Raw genomic sequence first — 22,322 nt, forward strand, 5'->3', positions numbered from 1 at the left:
TTTTATTGGGATTGCATATAACTTTCTAAAGCAGATCTTTTTGCTGCCATATCTGTGTACTTTTTTTTGGTTCTGTGTTTCTTCTTTTTTGGTGTATGTTTGTAAGTAGCCTCAAATTCTGTATGGAATTAAGTGAATATAAAATAAACGAAGCAAAATAAAACTACTGAAAATTTTAGCACTTAGGGTTTAAAAAATCACATGCACATTTAGGTCCAAGAGGAATGATAATTAAATATGGATGTTTAATTTTTCTATCATACCATATCTTCTAAAAAATTGTTTAGAGAAATACTAAATAAATCATCAAAATAAAAATGGGCTCAGAACCAGATGGTGTTTTCTTGGCGTCTCTGCAGAGGCACAATCCCAGCTCCACTGCCTGAAACAAAGGATCCAAGGAGCCCACTTGGGACTCTCTTCTCTGGAAGCAGACAGGTTTATGCCCACCCCACTTATTACCAGGAGTTAGCCCAAGAAGTGGATTTTTAAGACTCATAAAGCAACCAGGCCAGGAAAGAACTGGGTGACCTGTTCTCTGCCCCACTGCTTAGAGATCACATGGTAGGTAAGCACCTAGCAAGATGCAGAAGGAACCTCATGAAGTCTAACTTGCCTTTCCCTCAGTTTCTCTATCTTCACATTTTCTCTTCTGGGTGAAATTTCCTCCCCTTTTTCCTTTTTCGTTTTGCCCCTGCCACACTGTGCTATCATACCCAGAGATCCAGAAGGGAGCTCTGGCCACCATCCCAGCTTGCGGGTGAGCAGGCCAGTGTCCAGGAACAGGGAGGCTCACAGCTGTTGTCCTTCCCTAGAATATTATAGCACCAGAGAGCTGCCAAGTGGTCAGCCATACTGTCACTGTACTGAAACAAAGCCTTTGCAGGGCCACTATTCGCCCACCCCACTTCATTTTCTTGTCCTTTGAGTGTAGCAGTTTTTTCCCTTTCTGCCCACAGGTGCAGGAAAATTTAGAGGCATCCCCCCGCCCTGCCTAACCAGCTCTTCTCATATTTAGGAACATAACATCATAGAACATGTCCTTGGTTGTCCTTCAGGATGCTCGCCCATGGGCAAGAGACTATTTAATGGCCGGGAAGGTCGGAGCCTACCAGTGTGACAGCTGACTTCACTTTGCATGGCGCTCTAGACATAGCTAAGGGATCACAATCTCAATAAAACAGCATTTAGTAGCATACACTCTCAATGGACACTGGAAACTGGTGAGAAAAATTAATAAATGATCCAATGATAAGAAATGAATGATCTATCCTTTGTCAGTCTGTTGATCTGGACTGCCTTACAACTGAGTTTCTTGGCTCTTTTGCTCATTATTCTTTAAAGCAGGAGGAAGAAGAGGAAGGAGGAAAGGACTGGGACATGTGTTGCTTATGGCCATTTAAAACAGAGGACTAGCATGCATATACTTGCCTCTCCTGCCCTTGGGCTATGTCAGGAACCTGCAGGCTATGGAGGCTTCTGCCTTCTCCAAATCTATCCATTGCTTCAAGACCAGACGGTAGGAAATTTAACTGTCAGGAGCTATGGTAGATCATCTAATCAATTTGTTATCATCGGCACCCTTAAAGTCTCAGTATCTGCTCCATCACTGGTTTACCAAGACCCCCACCCCGAATCATCCTTGACTGTTGTTGTCCTCATGTAACCTAGAGCTGCTGGAAAAAGTAGCACTCTGCAAATTGAACGGCACCAAATATCTGTTGTTTCTAACTTCGCCTGGACTCTCATCATTGCTATTAATCCTTTGGTGTGTCTTCAATGGATTTTTTCAGATTTTTTCCTATTTAAGTCGTCTTTTCAATCTCAGATTGCTGTTCCCTAATTAGATGTTCTTATTCTCTTCTTCTCTAAGAAAAGGGCATCAAATACAACTCCCCTTCTTTGTCTACTTCTACTTTCCATTTCCACTTTCAATTTTCAGTTTCCAAATGTTCTTCTGTATATACTTTGTCTCTACTTTGCATCCTTTCTCCAAAAAAAAAAAAATCTTCCTTGATTCCTCCCTATTCATCTCTCTCCATTTTATATTAATTCCCCCTAAAAGTCCTCGTTTCCTCTATTTTATCAAGTCTCATTCAGACCTCAAAGCACCATCTGGCTCTGACCTCCCTCCATTTCACTGTGCTTCCTAAGGTCACCAAAGCCTTCCCGATTTCCAATCAGATCCAAAAGACTATTTATTTACATTTTAATAATGTACTCAAGTAATACATGAGTACGTTCTCAATTTGAGAGAGTCAAGCAGCTCAAACAATAGAGAATACAAACTGATGGTATCCTCTATTCTTCCCTGCCTCTCCAGACCAGCACCCACAATCATTGTGCTAACCTTGAACTTCACTGTTACTGGTCAACGCAGAGCATAAGCAGGAGAAGAGGAAGTATTCCCAAGAAAAGCTCCTTCAGATTTCATCTCTTTGAGAGTGCTCTTCACTCTCCCTCTCCTCTATGTTCTATGACTCTGTGTTTGCATTTCAAGCTGTCTCTCCAAATTTACTGACCTTTGCTGCAGTTTTCTTTTATTCGTTTTGGCCCTTTCTTCAAGTTCTGTTTCTCTTTAAATGAAGTCTCTTCTATAACCTGTAACAGAAGATTCTTCCATCATTTGTAAAATATTAATGAGATGAGAACTGTTTTTCTTTTCATGGGCTGTTATAATTTATTCTGATCAATGTGTTTTATCTTTTTTAATCATTAAATAGAATTTTAGGAGTAAGGTGTACAGACACATTCTTGGATACTATCTTGATCCAACAAAAAAAAGTATATGTATAGATGTGTGCATATATATTTTTTGTTGCTCCTTATTATCCTTCTATACATTTATTTAATTCTGCAGATTGAGCTCTCCTCTTCAAAACTGGCAGCTTCCTCAACTCCTGCTCTCCCTCTCTGATCTTTCTCGGTGGCCTTTGTAGCCTCCATTTCCTCTTATTCCTTAATAGGAGTATTCTCTAGGGATTCATTCTCCACCTTCTCACCTTTTATTCTCCCTGCCTTTGCTAAGTTATTTCCTTTTTCATGGATTCAGCTATTAGAAAAACGCTGGTGAACTGATTAATCTATATTCTAGCTCACGCTGTTCTCCAGGGCTTCAGACTCCTGCATCCAACTGTATGATAGACACTTCTAGCCAGAAGTCCCGCAAGAACCTCACTCTTATCAGATCGAAACCTGTGCTCATTGTCTGCCATTCCTCCTCCCGAAATCTCTGTCTTAGAATATGACATAAATACCTACTCAGTCACTAGACCCTCAGGATTGATTCCTCATCTTCACAGCCAAGTAAGTGACTAGTCTTTTGGTTTTTACTTGCTAGCTATTTCATAAATCACTCTTATCTTTTCATCCAGCCTTCACCATCTCTCTTCTGTGTTGCTGAAAACATTTTCATGTCTGCAGGCTTTTTGCTGTCATTCTCTACCTTATCACTGAAGTCAACCATATGACATACAGGTTTAACTTTGCTGCCAGTAGATTACAGATCCTTAAATGAGAGACAAGGCCCTTGTAAATATGGCCCCTGCCCACACTTCTATTTCATCTCCTACCATACTTTGCCTCACATTTTATTCTCCAGCTATAATAAGTTGCCCATAATTCCCATGCCATTTCATTTTCTTTTATATCTTCTGCTTCAAATGCTCTCTCTCCTTATTGCCTGGCTAATTTTTACTTTTCTTTTCTTATCACATCCTCCAGGAAGCCTTCTCCACTTCTCCCTTCTCTCTAAGGATTAAATACTTGCCCTACTTTAATTCTTCTTATAACTCTTCCATATATTATCTTTTCACATATCATATCATCTGTTTATTCTCCCATTAGGTCATGAGTTTCAGAGAACAAGAAATGAAAAGCAAAACAAAAAAGTTGTACTTCATCTTGAACCCAAATTATTTAATAGATAATGCATGCATACAATAATTAATTCTAGAGTCTGACACTGAAAGCACCATTAAAAAAATGTTTATTTCCTTATATGCTTCATTTCAAAAAGCTATTTGTAGGTTGCTTCTATATCTTAACTACTGTAAGTAGCGCTGATGTGAACATAGAGATGAATATATCTTTTTTAAATTAGTGTTTTGGATTTCTTCAGATAAATACCCAGAAGTAGAATTGCTGGGTCACAAGGTAGTTTTATTTTTAATTTTTTGAGAAACTTCCACACCACTTTCCACAGTGGCTGCACCAATTTGCAATCCCACCAACAGTATACAAGGTTTCTCTTTTCTCCACATCCTCATCAGCATTCGTTGTTTCTCGACTTGTTGATGATAGCCATTCTGACAGATGTGAGGTGATATCTCATTATGGATAAAGCAGATGTAGTCCTATATACAATGGAATATTACTCTGGCATTAAAAAAAAATGAAATCTTACCATTTGAGATAACATAGATGAACCTAGAGGGCATTATGCTAAGTGAAATAAGTCAGATGAAGAAAGACAAATATCATATCATCTTATTTATATATGGAATCTAAAGAACAAAATAAACAAACAAACAGAAACAGACTCACAGATCAGAGAACAAACTGATGATTGCCAGATGGGAGGGTGATTGGGGGCCTGAGTGAAAAAGGTGAAAGAATTAAGAAGTACAAATTGGTAATTATAAAATAGTCTTGAAGATATGAAGTATAGTATAGGGAATATAGTCAATAATATTGTAATAACTACATTTAGTGCCAAGTGATTACTAGACTAATCAAGGGGACCACTTTGTAAATTATATAAATATCTAGCCACTATGTTGTACACATGAAACTAATATAAAATAATATTGAATGCAAATCTAATTGAAAAATAAAAATTTTTAGCATAAAGTGTGGGGAAAGCAAGCATTTATATAAAAATAAACTACTTTTATTTTTATACTTTATACCAACAACAACGTTATAGTTATGATAAATGCCAAATCAATATGGTCTGTAAGAAGATGTTGATGCATTCTCCCCCACCAGTTGGTAAGCTTTGGTTTGAGATTTTAAGACTTATTTAGAATGTATGTGAGAACTATCCTCCTCTAAGTCAGGTTCTCTCATATCAGAATCTATGTAGCATCTCAGGGTAGTTTCCCATTAAATTGGCTTTTTAAAAATAGTTATAAGAAGGAGTGTGATGTATTTCCTGGATGGCTCATGGGTCTCACAGATAGGATCTCATCATTGCAGATAGTCATTAGTGGGTTCTCTATATTCTACAGTCCAGGCATCAACTTTGCGAGTTCAGATTTCTATTTTTTTCTTTTATCCAAGGGTGATAACACTTTGGGAAGTTGACTTACATGAGTCAAACTTCGGTAAACTGACATAGGTAATATAAACCTATTTTCCTGGATCCAGTCACCTCCAAGGGACATTTCTTCTCAGAAGGCTACAGATATAGAGCAATCCGATCTTCTCAGAAGGCCATAGAAACATGAAGCTAGCAAGAAGGCATAATAGGTCAAGGGCAGTACAAGCATGTGACAGACACAGTAAGGACTGAATAAAGGTACTAGCACTTAACAGATGATTTGACACATATGTTTTCAAACTTTTTGTACATAAATTAAAATATAACACAGCAAAAAAGCTTATGGTCTAATGAAGAAAGACTAACTATAACAGAAAACAAAATTTACTATTATAATAAAAATGCAAAGAACTCAGCAGAGTTGTGAATGAGGGAAGGCTATATAAAGATGAAGATGTTTGAGTTGAGCTTTGAAAGATGAGCAGAAGTTGGGAAAATGGAGGATGAGACAGAATTTTTCAAGAAGAAGGAATAATGTGGGAGAAAGACATTATGATATAGCTTTATAAACAAAGGATTGAGATATTTCAAAGTCAATTTCAAAGTCCTTTAGAGGCTATTAAAAGATATTTTTATGACTCTGTAGCACTGATGAATTGCCCTTTTCCACTCTAGGGATGTTTGTTTCTAAATAAGCAAGGCCAGTTGTCCAGAATCAAAACATCTTTCCCCTGGACAGTACTGAAATAATGCTGAAGATTTCTTAGATATGAGACTCTTTTTCAACATCTCATCTCAGTTATCAGAATAGTCTATTATATATAATATCACAGTTTTAAGATTAACACTTGATTACATTAGTCATGTTATAAGTACTAGCTGACTTTTAGAGAGGCACACTGGAATCCTGGATAAACAGATACATGTTTTTATCAGAAACATTTTCAAAACTTTCTTCTAAAGAGTCACATCTAGAAATATTTCTGCAAATGAACAGTTTCATCTATTTTATTATAATTTTTCTTCATTTTAACTCCAGAAGGTGGCATTTTCTGACCTCCTCCTGCATTCTAGGCCCTAGTTTGGTTGAGGGTGATGGCCTTTGTTTTAGCTACAAGGAGTCAAGAAACATGAAGTACACCAGCACTTTAAAATATCTTCTTAAATTTAGTTTCTGATCGATCTTCATAGTTCTCATTTTTTTTTAAATTAAGACTTGGTTTCTGGAGTTAGGACTGGGTGTGAAGGTGGATAGAACCTTCTTGCTCAATTCCTGTTAGAACGTGTCCATAAGAATCTTGAGGATAACAGTTATTAATGCTTACCATATCTAAGTTCTTAAAACATATTCAAAAATGAGAATTAATTTGTTTCCTACATTTCTCTACTTTCCAAGAAATGGATTCATTATAACTTCTTTTCATATTCCTATTCCTTTTTAGCTCTTAAATGAAACAGTGCAAATATTTATATAAGTTACCACATTTACAAGCTATATTCAAATGATTGAAATATGATCAATTTAATTCCCACTGTTCATTTTATTCAACAAAACCCCCTAGTTTATACCTTTGATGTAAGAACTTTAGAATCCACCCAGTTGATATAGAAACCAAAGGCCTGTCTACTCAGGGGTACTCTGTACTTCTCTAATACAGCAATTAACTCATTTATTTGGTAAGGGCTATTGCTAATTTAAAATGAAAGCTATTCAAGTTTGTATGAAAGAAAGTTGATCCTCATTTACTATGTTTGGCACAATGATTATTGTATCTCTTTCCATTTTAGGCACTGGTAAATGCACATGGTGTGCTACAAACCACAAGCCTGTGGTTTCTCTACTTAAAGGGAAAAAATAGCTTCATTTTATGTTTCCCAGCTACCCTAACTTCCCAAAACCTTCCTATAGACATCTATCAGCTTTCAAATGTGGTTCCAACCATTCCATTCAGACATCATTTTTAGATGTATATTGAGCCATTCTGTGCTAGATGCTCATGATGCAAAGACACCAACCCTTCCGTCATTCTGGTTTTGCTTACAATCCCTTAATTTTTTTTTTTGATTTTTATGCCTACAGCTATCTGTTTTAACAGACATGCTCCCTAGATATTTTTGAAGAGAGTATCCCTGTTGATTAGTTTGTCTTATATATAGCCATCTATTAAAAAGTCTGGCCCATATGAAAGAAAAAAGCACATATAGGTGTTTAACCATATATAGAAGCTCAATTATATTAATTGATTGAATGAATAAAATAAATGAACAAGAAAAGAAAGAAGAGAGGCAGAAAAGGAAGAAAGAGATAAGGAAATAAAGGGAGAGGGAGAAACAGGGTTTTCTGAGAGGCCCTTGTAGTTTCCCTTCCCCTGTGGCAAGTCATCTTTAAAGTAATATGTCCACCTTTGCCTACTTTTTTTGTAATGGGACCAGGCAAAGTAGAGAAAATCAAAGTTTGGATAAACATCTCTGTAGAAGCTTTTCCAATATTTTCACAAATTATAATGTACGTTTCTATAGATACAGTTTTGGCAAGGTTAATTATAGGCAGAAGCTAAGAATGAGAGGCATATTCCATTAGAAATTCACATCTAACTTCACATCTAATTCACATCTAACTCCAGGCAAAAGCTAAAAGTCACACTTTTGTCTTTTTTCATATCTTGATGCTTTAAGCTCAGCAGGAGAGAGCCTTATTAATTCAAGCAAGAAATATTTTCATTATATTAATGAGGTTTCATTTTTGAATGTTTACATTTAGCATAAAAGTGAAAGCAATTACAGGAACAGTGTTAATAGGAAATTTCCCTTAGCGAGATGGAGAACTTTTAGATTCTGGTCATGGCCTTCAGAGCTCCCACCACTAGCCCGCCCGTACCTCAGTGAACTGTCTCTGCCAATATTTACTCAGCTGCCTGTTTGGAGGTATTCTCTTCATGTTTGGCTAAATTGTTTGTAAGAGTTTTAAGAAAAGTGAGTGAAAGATTTAGAGAATGAAACCAAACTGTGAAAGTGAAATATTTCTCTAATTATCTATAATAACTGTGCTCAGAGCAGTTTCTGAAACAATGCAAAATAGATGCAAAAAATGACCCATAACTAAAGATAATTTCACCATTGGATGAGAGTCTACATTGTTTCTGTAAAGGATGACTTTTCTATAAGGAAACAATATAAGTGCATTAGAATTACTAGAAAACATATACTCATAGGGGCCTTTCCCAGGCAATCTGATTCAGAAGGAATTGTGGGGGAGCCCAGGAACAGGTACGCTCCAAGAAGCACTCCCTAGACTATCAGTTTAGAATTTGGATAGTTGTTTTAATATATATTCTCATGGATTGCACTACAGAAATACTATTTAAAATTTCAGATATGTGTATTGCATGTACACTTATTAGCAAGAAACCATGTAAGCACTTCTACGGAGCTGTCAAACCATACAATAGAGCATACTAGGTTTTTAACCTCTCAGAGGCAGGGTGGGGCTGTGTCTATTTTGTCTTTGAATTCCTCACCACTTCACCACTAGCACAGTAGGCACTCAATAAATGCTTGCAAAACTGACCCTTAATGAATCAAACCCTATTTCCTCAAGCAGGTGCATTGGCCTTGATTCTTTATAATCTCTTCTTACATTATCTTTGATGTACAATCTAAATCTGAGTAGTTTTTATTCCAAATTGGTGAAGGTAATAAGGTGCCTTCTCATATCTCAAAGAGCACCATGATATTTTAAAGATATCGCTGCCCATCAATAACATGTTACCAGAATTAAAGAAGAAAAATAGAAGATACAACTAAAATAATTTCCTTGGACTCTTTTTGAAATAGTTTAGAAAAATCATAAGTCTTATGTGAGATTTGTCTGGAATTAAGTTACATTTTGATAATCCTTTACAGCTCTATAATTCTATTTTCTACTATTAGGTCTCAATACCCAAAGTTTTCAGCAAGCCTCTAAACAATGGTGCTTTTGTTCTGTTAGTAAGGGATTCTATTTCTATGTCTACATTTGACCTTCCAAATGACACTCAGAACAAGTTGGGTGTCAAAATACAAAGAAGGTCACTGAAATCTCTTACTGGCCTGACCAAAAACTATGGTGTAATCTGCAGCTCCTGTCTATTTGCCTAATCTGGAGAGTTAACTATCACTTTGTAATTAATTTGAAATAAGGTTAGTTTGTGGTGAATAAACTAAATCGTAGACTCTATAGAAAGAGCAATGTTAAGCAGTTTATTTTCAGGATTGTTTGCTGGTCTTTTCCATAATGGTTGAATGCAGAGCAGACAACTGATTCGTTAGCAACCTAATCCATGACTTAGCAGCCTAAAATAGTACAGCAATAGAATTAGACCAAGAGGGGACCAATGGACCAGAAGTTCTCTTTTAAACAAGTCCTGGCTTCAAGGAGATTTGAGCATACAGCAATCATAAGAAGGCAGGGTTTAAAAAAAAATTTTTTTTTAATAAGAAGGCAGGGTTCTATAATTGATTATCTTTTTGTAGATCAAGACTTACCTGTTTAGTTTATGGGTTAAACAGATTTTTCACAAGGATAGACTAAGAAATCCTCATCAGGTTGCATTTATAGTTCTTTTTGTAAGCTTTTTCCACATTAAGCTTCTAACATGTACTAAAATGCAATTACTAATAAATTGAAATAATTCTCACAATATAAAATATCCTATATTTGAGAAGAAGGAGAGAAGGGATGATAGGTTTAGTTCATTTAGTATAAATTAACAGTAATATGCTAACTATAGTTTGAAGTTATGTCTTCCAGCACCAAGCTCCTCTATCTATAATACATTGTCATGCAGAGCTCAGCACCAGATAAGAAGCTGTGCTGCCAGGATGAGCGAGAATTAAGACCCAGGCAACCTGGGATGTCTGGCTTTTGTCAGCATGCGAGCTGCATATATCACTTTCCTCACTTGTAAAATAAGAACTTTGGACTACCAAATGCTGAAGCTAATGGTCAACTTAACAGTCGTCTAATTATATAACTTGAACCCTGAAGTTTTGGTATTAAGTGAAAATATTTAGTGAGATTCCAAGTAAAAACTTAATTGGAATTTAATTTATCTTTACATCACTGGTTTATCTCTACTGTCATTAATTTTAGCCCAATTTAGATATGTTGTTAGATTAAAATTGAATATAATTGATACGACTGCAGGATAAATGGAATCTAATTCAAAACACCGAAGTTATTTTGCACGATAGGTAATTACTAAGAGACATGCAAGGTATTAAGCTAACCAATACTTTTAATTTTTTCTTTCTAGAAAAAATTGAAAAAGTCATAGCATTAGAAATATTTTAACCCTAATATTGCTTTTGTTTTCATGTTTTGTTGACAAACACAATTTCAGCAAGGATTTATGCTATTCTATGTTCTGATACTTTCATATAGCATTTCATATAGTATTGTATGTCAACGTAAAGAGCATGGACTACCAAAGTCCTAAGCTGTCAATTTTCATTTTTCCATATAGACTTTATAATTATTATTTTAATCATTTCAATTTTGCCTTATGTTGACATAATACTATAATCCATTAGTCATTCTCCCAAATCTGTTTCTAGTTTTGACTAATAAAGAATATATTCAAATAGTAATTTGGCATTTTTATATTTTTATATTTTATTTTTTTAAATTATAGTTGACATACAATATTATATTAATTTCAGGTGTAGAACACAGTGATTACACATTTGTATAACTTATGAAATGATCATCCCAATAAATCCAGTACCCATCCAACACAATACATAGTTATTACAATACTATGTTTCCCATGCTATATTCTATTTCATAACTATTATATGTATCCATCTTCCACAACCCCAATCTGACAACCATCAAACTGAGTACACATTAGCTTTTTTGGTTATCTTGTTTTCTAGATTCCACATATGATATTTGTCTTCTTCTCTCTGACTTATTACACTCAGCACAATACCCTCTAGGACCATTCATGTTGTTGCAGATGGCAAGCTTTCATTCTTTTTTATGGCTGAGGAATATTCCACTGTGTATATGAACCACCTCTTCTTTATCCATTCATCTATTGTTGGGCATTCAGGTGGCCTCCATATCTTGGCAATTGTAAGTAATGCTGCAGTGAACACTTGGATTTACATGTGCCTTCTAAGTAGTGTTTTGGGTTTCCTCAAATAAAACACAAAAGTGAGATTGCTGGATACTTCTTTGTATCTTGTTGTAGCTTTTATTTTAAACTCTATCTTGTCTGTTTTCAGTATTGCCACCCAGCTTTTATTTGTTTGTTTCCATTGTCATGAAACATCTTTTTTTAACTCTTTATTTTCAGTCCGTGTGTGTCTTTTGATCTGAAGTGAGTCTCTTGGAGGCAGCATATGTAAGGTCTTGTTTTTTTATCCATTCAGCTGCCCTATCTTTTGATTGGAGCATTCAATCCATTTACATTTAAAGTAATTATTTCTAGACATGTAATTATTGTCATTTTATTATTCATATCTTTATCTTTCTTTTTTCATCTTCTTAAAGAAGTTCTTCTAATATTTCCTGTACTACTGGAATGGTGATGAACTCCTTTAGCATTTTCTTGTCTGGGAAGTTCTTTATCTGTCCTTCAATTCTAAATGGTAGCTTTGCTGGGTAGGCGAATCTTGGTTGTAGATTCTTGCTTTTTGTCACTTTGAATCTTTCCTATGAATCTTCTGGCCTTCAAAGTTTCTGTTGAGAAATCATCTGACAATCTTATGGGAGTTCCTTTGTAGGTAACTAACTACTTTTCTCTTGTTGCTTTTAAGATTCTCTCTTTGTCTTTAGCCACTGGCATTTTCATTAGGATATGTCTTGATTTGAGCCTCTTTGATTTCACTTTTTTGGGGACTCTGTGCTTCCTGGGCTTGTAAATCTATTTCATACACCAACGTAGTGAAGTTCTCAGTCATTATTTCTTGAAACAGGTTTTCAGTTCCTTGCTCTCTCTTCTTCTGGTATTCCTATGATGAGAATGTTGATACACTTTATGCTGTCTCAGAGGCCCCATAAACTATCCTCATTTTTTTGGATTGTTTTTTTCTTGTTGCTATTCTGATTGGATGTTTTCAGCAACCTTATCTTCTAAATCACTGATTCAGCCCTCTGCTTCATCTAACCTACTGTTAATTCCTCCTAAGGTATTCTTCATTTCTGATTTTTTCATATTTTCTATGTTCACTTTCATATTTCCTATTTCTTTGTTAAAGTTGTAACTGAGTGCCTCTACTCTTTTCCTAAATTCACTGAGCATCCTTATGACAAGTGTTTTGAACTCCACGTCTGGTAGATTGCTTGTCTCCATTTTGTTTAGTTCTTTTTCTGAAGCTGTGTCCTCTTCTTTCATTTGGGACATGATTTTTTGTCTTCCCATTTTGGCTGCCTACTTATGTTTGTTTCTATGTATTAGGTAGAGCTGCATGTCTCCTGGTCTCAGTAAAGTGGTTGTATATAGCGGATGTGCCATGGGGCCCAGTGGCATAGTCTTCCCTGGTCACCTGTGCTGGGTGTTCCAGATATGTCTCTTGTGTGGATTATGCATGCCCTCCTGTTGTAGTTGAGTCTTGGTTTCTGTTTACTCCTCAATGAGAGAGGTTGACCCTCAGTCTGATTGGTTGTGATGACTGGCCATGACCAGTGGAAGAGTTGTTGTGCAAAGGCCGATCCTACAGAGGAGTATTTGCTTTAGCAGGGCTATGGTACCTGCTATGTCTGCCCTTTGAGTGTGTCATCCTCAGATGCGACCCCAGGTGGTGTTCTGACTCAGACCAAAGCCAGCCACCAGATGTGCAGGCCAGCGCCTCCTGGGAGGGCCCCTGCCACATGCCAAGTTCAGCTGCAGCATGTGCCCTGCCCAGGACCACCTGGCATGAGCCACCAAGCAATCCAAAGATAGGCACCACCCACACCAGGCTTGGAAATGCCTTGAGGGGTCAAGCTGCAAACTGAGGCTGCTTCTGCTACTTGGGGGTGGGCTTGAGGCTACTCAGTAAGAGGTACAGGTCATGCCGAGACCAAATGCTGCTTATTTAGGTTTTGTGAACCTTTGAGAGACTTTAGGAAAGTCTTCATCATGAGCCAAGACAGGCCATTTGTATGAAAAATCCACTGGAAGCATCTTGGCCGAACCTACAAGTAGGGTGAGGTGGGACTCACCCAGGCTGGGCAACCAGTGTTAGCTATGTTGCTGGAGATTCAGATATGATGGTGGCCTGAATCTGCAAGCCAAGCAGGGGATGGCTTAACAAAGGAATGATGCCCTGTGCCAGCACTTCTGTCTGGGAGAAAGCTACCACTCCAGCCCTTGCCCTGAAGCTAGACAACTCAGTTCCTCCTCGTATGTCACTGGTGCCTTTAGAGCTGCTGCCGCAGCCTGAAGCTCAGAGTGAGTGAGTTTGTCAGTAAGTAGGTTCATGCATGGCTCTTTAAGAGGAGTACCTGGGACTCCGCCAGACCTCCATCTCACTCTGCCAAAATCTTCACTAGTTTTCACAGCCAGAATTTGTGGAGACCTCTCTTCCCAGCACTGGAACTCCGGGTTGGGGCTGGGGTGTCCAGTGTGGGTCCAGGACCCCTGATCTTCAGGGAGAATATCTGCATCCCAGATATTTTTCCCGATTTTCAACCACTACAAGCAGGGGATGGGACCAGCCCATTTCTCATCTCTGTCCCTCCTACAAGTCTCGAAGTTGCCTCTTCTGTGTGTCCCTAGTTGTAAGACTTCTGTTCAGATAGACTTTAGGTGACTACCAATGATGCAATTCTGCATCATGTGGTAATTTCAATGTGGTTGTGAGAGGAGGCAGGTAGAGTGTTTACCTCCTTCACCATCTTGACCAGGATGCCTCAGTAATTTGGCATTTGATATGATTTATTTTATTCTAACCCTACCATAGTCTATATTTGTCTTTTAACTATCTTTTGCCTAAATTTACTTCAAGTATATTTACTTTGATTCCAATGATTTCTTCATTTTTCTGTTTAAAAATGCTTTTATATGACCAATTTAGAAGTTATACTTAGAAAAAAATTACTAATGAAAAGGTACATTTTAAATATATTTTGTTGTATTAAAATAATAAAATTGCCATTTTAACTACCTTTTGAAGATAAAATAAAATATTTTATTTTTCTTATTTTTTTCAGAGATTTGCACTTTATTTTTTAATAATTTGTTTTATTTTTCAATTATAATTGACTTATAATATTAATCTAGTTTCCCTTTTTACTTCTTTGGATTCCTTAAATTTACTTTATCACCATGAGATATTATTGGAAAATCTTGGTATGAAAAGGTAAAGATTTGCAAACAGTTGTTTTCCTAAATTTCTTAGTTAACAATATTTTTGTAAGTACTGAAATTTTTCTGTGTGGTAGTGTCAATATAGCCATGAATAATTTTTTTCCATCTTTATAAATGGCAAATTTTAATAGCTAGTGAATGTAGATGTAGTTCATACAGCACTTTGGATGATTTAAGAATGAATAGCTACTCAAGGTTTCCTTGGGGAATTACTTGAATATAAATAATAAAAATGCTGTATAAAGGACAAGATAGAAACTCAGTCAAACATAGAGAATTTAAGATATACTCCCTATGAGTAAGTTCTCTCAAAGAACTTACTATACATCTAGGAGGGTGCTCATTCCCTCATTTAAGGGAAAAAGTTCCAGCACTGATATTTTAGGGAAATGTTAGATAGGTAGTCTGTAATTCCTTGCGGGTTTGCTTTTGGTCGTATGGTTGATTCCTATGAATACATGAATAGTTTGTTCTTGGCAATGCCTTTACCCTCTAAGACCTTGTACAAATGTTAAATTTCAATACAAAGCTGTCAGAACTTTGCCTTCATCTCATCTTCAGATTTCATTTCCAGCCATACAGCAGCTTTCTGTAATTTCATTCAGCTTGACTCTCTAACCTAGCTCTGGCAGCTTTGCCCATCCAAGGATGCTGAGCTCTTAGATTATTCAAATGTTATGTGCTTCCTGAAGTCTGACCTCTCTAAGGAAAAGACATCCCCATAGTTTGAGGGAGATAAAAATAAAAAGTGTTTGAAAATGGAAACAGAGTTTTCATTGATAGTCTTTTAAGTTCTCGAATTTGTGGTATAGGTTTCCAGTTACCTAAGGTTTGACCATCTCTGTAGCAATGCTGAGAAAATTGATAAATTATCCTTTTTATTTTCTACTTTGTAATCTAAGAATTTTATACTTCAATCAGGACAAAGAAAGTTGAAATTTAGATTTCAGAAAAATCTTCAGTAACTTGTTCATGAAGTTTATTATTATTTAAAAAATTTCTTTAGCTATTTTCCTATTCTAACAAAATCTCTAATTAAGTTAAATACTAGACGTGAAGACTAAAGGGTGGGTCATAGCTTTTACTTTACTTGCAAAGCTTACAATTTAGCCTGCCATAGTTTCATGCTGGATGCTGACTGATGACGTGAGACTCTTAGATTAGAAATTCCCTGCACTACTTGCTTGAGCCCTAATTACCCCAGGATGATACCAGAGGGCCCTGTAACAATTATACACACAGTAGATTGTATTACAGAAAAGGAATCTGAGCTTAAAAAATCTGAATCTCTGTTGTAAACAGTAAGTAACCTGCCCTCTACTCCTTATAGAGACACTATCTCTCTCATGCAAGGCTATTCAATATTCAAACATCCATGGAAGAGTTATCTGGTGGGACAACAACTCAAAACTCCATGGAGAATTGTCTCCGTACAGTTTTATACTACATTGCATACTCACATACGTACCAGACTCTGTCATAATGTTGATATAGATTCACAAGTGGCAAGTTGTAGAACAAGACAGATTTGAATGAAAATGGCCCCTTTTCTGAGACTAATCATTTTTCAGGATGTTGGAGTTAGTCTTCACTTTCCAGAATGAAGGTCAGTTGGCAACAGCTTGTAGATATAAAGTAGATATAAAGTATTTTAGATATAAAATACACTCTAGATAATTTATGCCTACTCTGTGTCTAGCATTTATGCTCAGTTCCAGGCTAAGGGCCAACTAGTTTTTATGTTCATGTTTTTCCTTCTCTGTTTCTAGACTTAAACCTGCATTACTTGGAAAGGTCTTTCGCAGATGGTACATGTCCTATTGCCTCATTTCCTTCAAACCTTTGCTCAAATGCATATTTGTTAGTGAGAACTATTCTTCCCCCTCCTCCAAAGTTATAACATTTTCTCCCATCTACTACTCCCCATCCATTTATCTAGCTTTTTCTTCCTAATGTGTTTATTACCTTCTATTATAGAATAGATTTGCTTATCTTTTATCTTCAGCTTCCCCCACTGAAATGTAAGTTCCATGATGGTATTGGTTTATAGTCTAGTTCACAGATGAATCTCCAGCCCCAAACACAATAGCTTGCCCATAGTCCATGCTCAATAAATGTGTTAAATATGGTAACTAAGGCTCAAAGAGACTAAGTAGCTATCAAGATTTCATAACTAACGAGGCAGGATTGGGACTCAAATGCAGATCTTCTGACTTCAAGTCCATTACTATTTCCAGTGTGCAACACTTACTTTCTTTCACCTCCTCTACCCTAAGGCCTCAAGGCAGGTATAAGCTTGCTCTGCTCAGGAACTAAGAGACTTCAGGAAAAGGAGGGAAGCAGAGAAGGGAGAAACTGTGAGGCTAGACTGAGGCTGAAGAGCTGGTCAGCTTTGTAGGTAATCAGATCAGGAAACAGATCACCTAATTTAACTGCGTCTGTTTGAGGCAGCTTCACATAGATCCATTTCTCTGAACCCTATGAATATGAACTGTCAGAAGTCTGATCTCTCCAAGCCAGGGCTGCTCATAGTAATAAACATTTTATATAAAATTGTAATCTACAAACCAATTTAGAAAACTCTCACAAATGAATCCTCTTAGGAGTCCCAGGATGTGGGCAAGATAAAGACAGCAGAACCTGAAAATAATGAAGTGTGTGAGAGACAGAAAAAATGGCCTCATGAGATGGCTAAAGAGAGCCCAGAAAAGCTTACCTCATCCTGAACATCCAGATGTTCCCATCACTGCTAACAACTTTCAGGAGCACTTCAACTCCAGTGTCTACATGTCTTCCAGTCAGTGATAATTGCCGATCAGCACCCCATGCATCAGATTTATTTCCCCCCAATAGCACATGTATGTGCATGTGCACACATGCACACACACACATACACACACACATATCCATATGTACACACTTTCTCCCTTCAATTAAATAGTCCTAACCACCCATAAAGTTGCCACTGGGCATGTATATTGTTATTTAAAGTTTAAATTGATTAAAATTGAAATTAAATGCAATTCCTCAGTCACACTGCCATATTTTCAGTGTTCCATAGACACAGGTGGCTGATGGCTGACAATAGAACAGCACAATATAGGACACTTCCATCACCACAGAAAGCTCCATTAGACAGCACCATTGTAGGTATGACCCAAGTGATACAGGACTGGTTTCATTTTGTATCTCAACCTGGTGGAGCCAGCATTGTTTGTTATGTCGGTCTGTTGGCAACCCTGGTGTTAAGATTTAAGCCTAATATCTCTTCTAAACTTCTTTTCTCTTAGTAAACTTTAAACCATTGCTTCATCTTGTTCTGTCTTTTGAGGCCATAAAGTGTTTTATTTTCTGTCATGTCATACACTCACTGACCTTGAGTCCTCTCAATAGCTCAGCCTTTTCCCTGCCTACCACTTGCAGTCTTTTTTTTTTTTTATCAACTAGATAACAGTTCCTGGCCACATGAAGTTTAGCACAATCTGCTTTTCTGTTATTGTACTCTTTGAGATATCATAAAATTAATTTTTGTATCCAAATGAAAGTTACAAAGCATTATTAGCTAAAAATAGAAGAAAATGAGTGGTGGCAAAATATGTTCTAGCAGAAATCAGCCATATTTGGAGGTGGGAGAACTAGAATTTGACATTGACAGCTTACTCACAGACAAGTCACTTAATTCTCTAAAAGTCTCTGTTGTAGTTGTAAAAGTACAACAAAGCCTCCTGGAGATTTGGGGGAAATTTTAAGAGCATGAAGCATTCCTATATAATCAGTTAAGATCTTGGGGGGAAATTTAGTTAAAAATAAATTCTCACAAACCAGAAAACCTCTTTACAAAGGTAGCAGAGAAAGAGTTAGTGATGTCAGAAACATGGAGGAGTGAGAGATGACCCCAGATCTCTCATTTGAGACAACAATAAGCTGAACATCTAAAACTCAACAAAATCACTCAACCCGCACACCAGCACATCTGAGCATGGGAACTGCGAATAAGAGCTACCACAAGAATTGAAAAAACTAGATCAGCAGAATGAGTTTTTTAGCAAGGAGATTGAAACCCTCAAAAAGAACCAAATAGAACAGCTGAAAATGAAGAACACAATGAACAAGACGAAATATGAAACAGTGAATTTGGGAAATAAGAAGTGAAGAAATGAATGAAAAGATCAGTGATATCAAAGACATAAATCTAGAAGTAAATCAGAAGGAAGAAGAGAGAAACCGAAGAATGAAATAATCAAAGCGAAATATAAGAACTAGCAGATGCCATCTGGAGAGGAAACATAAGAATAATGGGCATTCTTGGAGGTGAGGAAAAGGAGCAGGGTCTAGAAAGCATTTTCAGACAATAGTTGATGACAATTTCCCAAAACTAAAGAATGAGCTAGAGCTTGAAATACAAGAAGTCAACAAAACACCCAATTATCTGAACCCAAAAAGGCCATCTCCAAGACACATTATATTAAAATGATCAAAAATCAAGCAAAGAAAGAGTTCTCAGGGCAGCCAGGGAAAAGAAGATAGTAACCTATAAAGGAAAACCCATTAGATTATCATCAGACTTCTCAGCATAAACTTTATAAGCAAGAAAGGAGTGGAATCAAATATTCAAACTATTAGATGAAAAGAACTACCAGCCAAGAATAATGTATCCAGCTAAGCTCTCCTTTAGATATGAAGGAGAAATAAAGACCTTTGCAGACATTCAAAATTTGAGGGAGTTCTCCACTACAAGGCCTGTACTACAGGAAATACTGAAGGGGGTCAGCTCACCTAAAACAATATGACAAAAAAAAATACATAACTATGAGTAAGGCAAATAGCAGGCAGATAGAAGCAGAGGAGGGCAACCCTTATTAAGAACAGGGCATTATAAACTTAATAAGAAAAAAATCCCTATTGCAAGAAAATAATGAACATTTAGCATTCAAAGATCCAAATTCACAAATGGGAATGGAGATTAGGATCATGCAGAAGAAAATGAATATACATATTTATAATGGTAACCACACACCAAAGATTAAGAACTGAAGTATAAAACATAAAACAAGAAGGACCAGAGGGAAAACCCACACAACACAATCGAAAGAAAAAAAAGAAAGAAACATAAGGATAAGGAAGCAATGGAAACCCCGAGCTATCAGGAAACAAAAGATAAAGTGGCTATAGGAAACCTCATATTTCAATGATCACCCTAAATGCAAATGGATTGAACTCACCAATAAAAAGGCACAGATCAGAAAACAAAACCCAACCATATGCTGCCTCCAGGAGACATGTCTTAGTTCCAAAGACAAATATAGACTCAAAGTGAAAAGGTGGAAAATGGTATTTCAAGCAAAGGCATTCAAAGAAATACGGGAGTAGTGGTACTAATATCAGACAAACTAGACTTTGAAATAAAAAAGATAAAGAAAGATACTAAGGGACACTTCATAATGATAAACGGAATCATGTGCCAAGAAGACATAACATTTATTAATATCTATGCTCCCAATTTGGGAGCCCCAAAATATATAAAGCAATTACTAATAGGACTAAAGGGAGAAACAGGCCAAAACACTATCATAGTAGGGGACCTAAATACCCCCACTGTAAGATGTAGATAGATCATCCAAACAAAAAATCAATAAGGAAATAATATCCTTAAGTAACACATTAGATCAACTAGATACAATTAATATTTACAGAGCCTTTTATCCAAAAACAGCTGGTCATACATTCTTCTCTAATTCACATGGAATATCCTCAAGAACTGACCACATGCTGATATATAGAGATAGCCTCAACAAATTTAAGAGGGTCAAAATCATACAAAACATATTCTCTGATTATAATGCTTTGAAGCTGTAGAGCAAGTGTAAAAAGAAAGTGGGAAGAACCACAAATAGTTGGAGATTAAACAACATGTTACTGAAGAATGACTAGGTCAGATAAAAAATAAAAAGAGAGATCAAGAGATACATAGAAACAAGCAATAATGATAGTACGACATATCAAAACTCTTGGGACACAAAAACAAGAACAAGCCCAAATAAAGAACCTAATGCGTCATCTTAAAAAACTAGAAAAGGAAAGACAAATGAAGCCTGAAGTCCATAGAAGGAAAGAAATAATCAAAATTAAAGCTGAAATCAATGAAATTGAAAACAAAAGAGAAAAAATTAATTCAACAAAGAGCTGGTTCTTTGAGAAAGTCGATAAAATTGACAAACCACTGGCTAGATTCATTAAAGAAAAAAGAGAAAGGACACCAACAAACTCAGGGATGAAAGAGGAGAAATTATGATAGACACCACAGAAATACAAAAGATCATACAGGAATACTACGAAAAATTTAATAACCTAGAATAAATGGACTGGTACTTAGAAATATACAACCTTCCTGCACTGAATCAAGAACTGGAAAATCTAAATAGACCAATCTTCAAAAATCTACCAAAAAGTAAAGTCCAGGACCAGATGGCTTCACCAGTGAATTCATCAGTGAATTCTCCTCAAACTCTTCCAAAAATTCAAAGAGGAGGAAATACTTCCCAACTCATTTTTTGAGACCAATATTACTCTGATACCAAAAGCTGGTAAAGGTAATACAAAAAAAGAAAACTACTGACCAATATCTCTCATGAACACAAATGGAAAAATCCTAAATAAGATACTAATGAACTGAATACGCAACATATTAAAAAAGATTATACACTACAATCAAGTGGGCTTCATCTCAGAGGTACAGTGATAGTTCAACATATGCAAATTGATTAATGTGATACATCACATAAACAAATTTAAAAATAAGAATTATATGATCATATCACTAGATGCAGAAAAATCTTTAACAAGATACGGCATCTATTTATGATCAAAATTCTTAATAAAATCGGTATAGATAGATAATACCTTTACATGATAAAGCCCATATATGACAAGCCCTCAGCCAACATTACACTAAATGGTGAAAAACTAAAAACCTTTCCTCTAAGATCAGGAACAAGGCAAGGCTGTCCACTATTGCCACTGCTATTCGATATAACATTGGAAGGCCTAGCAAGTGCGGTCACACAAGAGAAAAATATAAAAGGCATCCAAATAAGAAACCAAGAAGTCATACTGTCACTATTTGCAGATGACATGATTCTCTATATAGAAAACCCTAAAGACTCCACAAGAACACTACTAGAAACAATAAGCATATACAGCAACATTTCTGGATACAAAATCAATGTTCAAAAATCCATAGCACTCCTATACTCTAATAACAAAGTGTGAGAAAAAGAAGTAGAACAAATAATTCCTTTTGAAATTGCCTCAAAAAGAATAAAATACCTTGGAATAAATCTAATGAAACATGTGAAGTACCTATGTAATGAAAACTATAAGACCCTAAAAATAAATTGAAGAAGCTACAAAGAAATGGAAAGATATTTCATGTTCTTGGATTGGAAGAACCAAGATTGTTAAAATGACCTTATTACCTAAAGCATTATAGAGATTTAGTGCAATCCCTATCAAAATCCCATTGGCATATTTTAAAGAAATAGAACAAAAAATAATCAGGTTTGTATGGAAACATAAAAGTCCTTGAATTGTCAAAGCCATCCTGAAGAAAAAGAACAAGACTGAAGTCATCACTATGCCTTACTTCAAATTATACTACAAAGTGATAATAATCAAAACGACATGGTATTGGCAGAAAAAAAAGACATGCAGACTAGTGGAAC

The 22,322-nt window shown here is 36.2% G+C and overlaps 1 protein-coding gene across 3 annotated transcripts in view; it reads left to right on the plus strand.

The window, feature by feature from the left end:
- Nucleotides 1–22,322, plus strand: part of HTR2A (5-hydroxytryptamine receptor 2A) — a 66,555-nt gene that overhangs the window by 10,137 nt on the left and 34,096 nt on the right. The window lies entirely within an intron of this gene.

This window comes from Rousettus aegyptiacus, unplaced genomic scaffold (genome assembly GCF_014176215.1).
Source record: "Rousettus aegyptiacus isolate mRouAeg1 unplaced genomic scaffold, mRouAeg1.p scaffold_m13_p_11, whole genome shotgun sequence".
NCBI classification, from domain to species: domain Eukaryota; kingdom Metazoa; phylum Chordata; class Mammalia; order Chiroptera; family Pteropodidae; genus Rousettus; species Rousettus aegyptiacus.